A 7089-nucleotide genomic window follows, 5' to 3' on the forward strand; every position below is an offset into this window, starting at 1 on the left:
TCTTCTTCTAATACCTTTACTGCTTCCTCTTCAATCTGAGCAACAATTACATTTCTCTGACTTGTTCCTGTGTTTTCTGGGCACTCATAGGCTCTGTGTCCCAGCTTGTTACATCTGTAGCATCTGATTTCTCTTCCTATGCCTTTTCCTCCTCTTCCTTTAAAAAAACTCCTGCCACTTGCATCACCTTCTGTGTGTGTATGGTGATTCGAGCTGCTGCTAGCTCCATCTCTAGGTGTTGTAGATCTTCCTCTACCACCTTGACTTCCCCTTCCTCAGAAAGTACCTCTACTTCTGGTAGATTGCTTCCTCATGAGTTTTTCTTCAGCCTTAAATACCATCTAATAAGCCTCTTCTATTTTTTTAGGAGACAACACACTTATCTCATCTTGGATCTCCATTCTGAGACCATTTATGTATCTTGCAACCTTCTCTTTTGTATCTTGAATTTGTCCAGCTATTATGCTCACTTTGTGAAATTCCTCTTTGTATTCTTTCACTGTCAAAGACCTTTGTCTGTACAATGAAAGTTGATAATCACTTGGCAAAAACTTACCTCTCAACTTTGCCACCATCTTGTTCCAATTTTTAATTGGCTACTTACCAAGTCCTTTTTTTTTGTGCCTGCCCTCCATCCCACCAAACATCTTTCCTTCTTCCATTTCTTCATAATCAAAGAATTTTTCCATGTCATTAATCTAGTCTATCAACTCCTCAGGGTTTAAACCTCCTGTATAAACTGAACCCTCAAGTTTGGGTTTAGATGTGGATCCCAACATTGATTTAAAGAATCTCATTTCAGGAGTAACTTCTGTAGGTTCCTCTTCTTATGCAGCTTCAACTTTAGGCTCACTGACATCTCCATCTCTTTGATTTCCCATTTCCACTGCTTCTAATCTAGCTTGCATCTATTGCATAGCTTCCAACACTTCAACATTTGCAACTGGTCTTCCTCTTCTTCGACCACCACCACGTCTTCCTCCAACTTCGAAAGCCATGTTGGATTTCTTTCTCCGATCTTTGAGATCCTGATCAGTGTCAATAGGTTGCTCTAATACCACTAGTGGTGGGCTAGTTGCAGGTGTTAAGGATAATCATTCAAAACCATAAACGATCTCTTCAAGTTTAGGCAGGACTTCTTCTTGGGTTTCCTTTGGAGAATCAGTCATCAACCTCTAATTTTAGATATTATGCTAAAACAACAAAACGGGTTAATTTACCCGATATATGTCAAACCTTAACTTTTCCCATGTAACCGAAAGGAAATACAACTGCAGTTCATAGCCTTCTCGGGTCTGAAATTTAAGTTACCCCGCATGCATATTCCATAGTGATATTCGACGGATCTCGTCCCTTCTTAATGAACGGTTGTGATCGATCTAGAATTCAAATGGATTAAACCACACTCGACAAAATATCGCATCCGAAATTTATATTAACTCCTGTGCATTTTTCGACGCGATCACCGTTGGATTTGTGTTATGCTCTTAACCTGCAAAATGATACCCAAATACAGAATATGCGAAGAAAAGATACCCAGAACATAGAATAGCAATGATTTTATTATTCAGAGAGTAATGTTCACTTGCCTCTTCGAGGGGGCAACCTCCAATAGAGCAGATCTCGACTACAAAATAAGACACGATGCTCCTCGCAGGGAGTCTCTATCCTTTATATATGACTCATACATGCAATACCACGGGCCAATACCGTGGGTTTTATTAATACCATCTATCTAATACTACGGCCCATTTGCAACTAACTGTGGTCCCGTCATTAATTGCAGGTTAACCACTTACAAATATTAATATGGGCTTTATTGACTCTTGACTATGACGTGATCCCATGACATAAATAAGGGGGTTAGGGTGGGACCCTAACATGCCCTCCCCCTTAAGACTAGCCTTGTCCTCAAGGCTGAAGCTGCGGAAACTGCTGAAGAATAGTGGCTGGTTCCCAAGTTGCATCTTCCGGAGAGATGTCTTTCCATTTGACGAGGACTTCCTTAATCATGCGGCCGCGCAGGTGCTTGTCTCATGTGTTTAGAACCTGTTCAGGTTGAAGCCAAATTGACACTTCTTCGTCCAATTCAGGTAGACTGGTTTGAACTCGGCAATTGTTCCCAATCACTTTCTTGAGGCACGATACATGGAAAACTGGATGGATTTTTGTAGTAGGTGGCAAAGCCAACTTGTAAGCCACTTCACCAATGCGCTGAAGTACTTGGTATGGTCCGTAGAATTTTGGAGAGAGCTTTTGACAACCCTTGTCTTTGAGTGATGTTTGCAACCTCAAAAAGACCTTATCCCCTTCTTGAAATTGGCGCTCTGAGCGATGCTGGTCGACCTGTTGCTTCATGCGGTTCTGAGCTTGATGAAGATTCTCTCTAAGATGGGCGAGCATGGTTGCGCGGTGTTGTAGGAGTTGATCCACTGCTTGTACTTTGGAGCACCCCTTGAGATAAGAAGTAGGGGAAGGCGGAAGTTGACCATATACTACTTCATAGGGAGTCATTTTGGTGGTGGCATGATAGTTGGTGTTATACCACCATTCAGCCAGAGGTAACCACTGTACCCAAAGGTGTTGCTTTTCTAAAGTGAAACACCTAAGGTAGGTTTTTAGACATTTGTTGATGGCTTCAGTTTGACCATCCATTTGCGGATGATAGGAAGTACTGAGTTTTAGTTGAGTGCCTTGTATCCTGAAAAGTTCCTGCCAAAAATTACTGGTGAAGATCGGGTCGCGATCGGACACAATAGAAGTGGGCATGCCATGCAATTTGAAAATCTGATCCATGAAAGATTGAGCGACCAAAGTTGGTGTAAACGGATGGGGTAGGGCACAGAAATGAGCATACTTCGACAATCAGTCCACAACCACCATGATGACTGACTTGTTCCCGGACTTTGGAAGACCTGTAATGAAATCCATAGAAACCTCCGTCCAAATTGATGTCGGAATGGGCAATGGTTGTAATGTGCCTGGTGTGTTGACGGTTTCCCCTTTGTGGCGTTGATAGACATCGCATTCTACTACGAAAGTAAGGATGTCCTTTTTCATGCCTGTCCAAAAAAATGATCTTCTGGTGCGAGCATACGTCTTCTGAAAGCCCGAATGTCCTGCAATGGGAGATGAGTGCAATTCTGCCAAAATGCGACTTTTGAGGGTGGATGTTGGTGTTATTAGGACTCTGTCCCTGTAGCGAAGAATATCATCCTACCACGAGTAGCCCTTGGTGGAATTTGGATCTACCTGCAATTGAGAAATGAGTTGGGATAGCCCGGGGTGTGAAAACCATTCCTTGCGAGCCTCTTCAATCCACTCTAGAATGGGGAGGGAAATTGCTAGCAGAGTACTTTCTTCCTCAAATTGGCGAGATAATGCATCTTCTACACTATTGTCTTTCCCTTTCTTGTAAATGATCTCATAATCATATCCCAGCATTTTGGCGAGCCATTTATTTTGTTGTGGGGAGGATAGGCGTTGCTCCAAAAAATATTTAAGACTGTGATGATCTGTGCGGATTTGAAAACGTCGACCCAATAAGTAAGGTCGCCAGGTCTCGACTGCATGTAAGATGGCCATCATTTGTTTTTCGTAGGTAGATTGGCCCAGATTCCTCCCACTTAGTTGTTGGCTTGTGAAGGCCAAAGGTCGCCCTTCCTGCATTAAGACCGCCCCAATACCTGTCCCCGAAGCATCACATTCAATGACAAAGGATTTGGTGAAGTCAGGTAGTGCTAAGATTGGAGTGGAACACATGGCGTTTTTGAGAGCGGTAAATGCCTGTTGTGCTTCCTCGTTCCAGAAGAAGGAATTTTTCTTTAGGAGTTGAGTGAGGGGCTTCGCTATGCGACCATAGTTGTGGACAAATTTACGATAATAGCCTGTGAGACCCAAAAATCCTCGCAAGCTCTTCAAGGTATTAGGTTGAGGCCATTCTTGCATTGCCTGGATCTTTTTGGGGTCCACCTTGACACCTTCACGCCCCACAATGTGGCCCAAATACTCAACTTCTTCCATGCCAAACGAACACTTGGACATCTTGACAAATAATTTATGCTTGCGGAGCAATTGCAAGAGTAGATCTACATGCTGAAGATGTGTAGCCCAAGTTCCACTATAGATGAGGATGTCATCGAAGAAGACAAGGACAAATTTCCTGAGATATGGTTTGAGAATGTGATTCATAAGGCTCTGAAAAGTAGAGGGGGCATTACAAACACCAAATGGCATGACCAGGAACTCATAATGGCCTTCATGAGTTCTGAAAGCAGTCTTGGGAATGTCGACTTCCTTCATGCGAATTTGGTGGTAGCCTGAGCGAAGATCCAACTTAGTGAAGAATTGAGCCCCATTGAGTTCGTCCAACAAATCGTCAACCACCGGGATGGGAAATTTATCTTTGACTGTCAACTTATTGAGGGCCCTGAAGTCGGGACACATCCGCCACTCCCCATCTTTCTTGAGCACCATGACCACTGGGGATGAATAAGGACTAATGCTGGGACGAATGACACCTGCTTCCAAAAGTTCCTTGATTATTTTTTCTATTTCATTCTTTTGGGTGAACGGATATCTGTATGGCCGCACATTTGGGGGTTGGGCCCCTGGAACCAATGTGATGCTATGATCATGTTCCCCTCGCGAGGGTGGAAGCTCATGAGGCTTGTCAAAGACCAGCAGATGGTTATTTAAAATCTGTTGCATCTCAGGATGAATTGGCAGAGACTTGGTTTCGACTACCTAGATGGCATTAAATTGAGCTACCACTCCATGATGGCCCTTTTTTAACAATTTTTCCATCCTATGCGAGCTGATGATAGAGGGGGCTCCTGCCTGGAGTCCACGGAGGGTATGTGTGGAGTTTCTCTGCTTAAAACTCATATATAACTCCTGGAAATCCATTGTGATTGGCCCAAGAGTGCAGAGCCATTCAGCGCCAAGGACAATGTCGCAACCCCCCATGTGTATGGCAAACATGTGGTTTTTCAAGTGATAACCCCCCATTTGAAGTTTGACATTTTCACAGCGGCCTTCACATTTCATTGTGCCCCCATCCGCAATTTGAACTTGGAAGTTAGAAACTGCTCGTACAAAACAATGCACTGCTTCTGTGACTTTTTGATGGATGAAATTATGTGTACTTCCACTATCAATCAAGACTACTACTGGGCGATGTTTAAGAAAACCTCTGATTTTGAGAGTTTGAGGGGAAGAAATCCCTGCCAACGCATGCAACGAAATAACTGGTTCGTCAGAGACATTGTCCTTTTGGTTGTCTTCTTCTAGCGCCTCATGTTCCTCAAGTGGTGGATCTTCCTCTGTTGAGCTGTAGTCAGTGGCATCTATTTGAAAAAATTTAGGCTCCTTGCATTTATGACCTGGGGAGTATTTTTCATCACAGTAGTAACATAGTCCTTGCTTTCTTCTTTCGGCCATTTCCGCAGGTGACACCTTTTGGACCTTAAGTGTTTGAGTCGTGTTGTGAGCTTGTGGGGGGCGACCTTTAGTGGAGAAATTTGGGCAACTGTATTGGGATGCTAATGCACGTTCCACGTTACGGGCTACCTTGCAAGCCTCTGTCCATGTGGGAGGGTGGTGCAGTAAGACTTGAGCTTTGATGGCTTCTTTAAGACCGCTGATAAAACATTCCGTGTAGAACACATCTGAGAGACCCCAAGTGCGGAAGGCTAAGGCTTCAAAAGCTGTAATATATTCATCCACTGTACCCGTCTGTCGGAGCTTAGTAAGACGACCCAAAAAAGAGTCCTCCTGTTCAAAGCGGCTTTGAAGAGCTTTTGTAAATTGGTTCCAAGTCTTAAAAGGTCCATTGCAACGTTGATGCCATTCCCACCATTGCCACCTTTCATTGTCCAAGTACATGCTCCCCAACATAAGCTGAGTCGCATCATCTAAGATATGATTCAGTTTGAAATACTGGTCCATTTGTGCTATCCATGCCGACGGGTGTGAACCGTCAAATTTATGCATATCCAACTTGGGAGGTCGCTGACTGGGTGGTTGGTGGGTGTGCCAGACGTGAGGAGAGTGGCTAGACTCACCCTCATTGTATTCATGGCCATTATACGCCTCCTCGTGGGCTTGCTCCTTGCCCTTCGGGATTAATTGCTGGACCTGGATACATAGTCCGTTAAGCTAATTGGTGAGGGTTTGCATGGATTCTTCAAGTTTGTCCATCCTTTCATTGGCCATCGCTTGGGCTCTAGTTTCTACCATACACCAACCTGATGAACAATTGGGACCGCCGAAAAAATTTTCACTAATAATTGAATGGTACCACCGTGCTCAGCTCGTCGTCCTGATTCTGATGGGCTAGATCACCAATAAGCGCCTCGGAAGATCTCAGACTTTTTTTTTTTTTTTTTTTTTTTTTTTTTTTTTTTTTTTTTTTTTCTGAAAACTCCTAACGGAGTTTTACTCCTTCCTGATCAATACTGCAGTCGCCAAATCCTCAAAATGTCAATGCGGCCAAAAGTCCTGCGAAAATTATACCCCGGTATAGGAACCCTTCACAACAACTCCGATCTGGTGGATCTGAGAGATCTGAATGGCGGATCGGATAGCTCTGGGCGGCGGAACAGACTGCTGTTGCGGATCGGCTTGATCTAATAGATCAGAATGACTGATCTGCGAACTCGAGACTGCGGGACTGATGTCTGCTGCTGCTACTCCACTCCTTTGCACAAGCGGATCTAATATAGATTATGTGCGATCCCCCGATAGAAAAGGGAACTATGGTCTTGAGGAGTGTCAGGTGCTACAGATCGCAATATACATAAGGGTCTAGCAGTAGTACTCGCCCCAATGTTTCAGGGCTCTAACTAAGGAGGATCTACCGTACCCTTAGCCGTACAACTCGACTACCCTATCGTACGGGCGAGTGATCTCTCCGAGTGCTGTTCTCAGTGTACTGTAGCCACAAGACGGCCGACGGTTTATCTATGGCGAGGTTTCAAGGGAGCCTAGGGGGCTTCCGATAGACCCAGAGGGTACGTGGAAGACAGTCCGTGCGCGGTTCTGTCTAATGCGCTACTACTCGAAGGGGTACCCACAGGGGTTACAAGG

This window comes from Pinus tabuliformis, chromosome 3_2, assembly GCF_031772625.1.
Source record: "Pinus tabuliformis cultivar Carrire ecotype Pingquan chromosome 3_2, CPIR1, whole genome shotgun sequence".
Classification (NCBI taxonomy): domain Eukaryota; kingdom Viridiplantae; phylum Streptophyta; class Pinopsida; order Pinales; family Pinaceae; genus Pinus; species Pinus tabuliformis.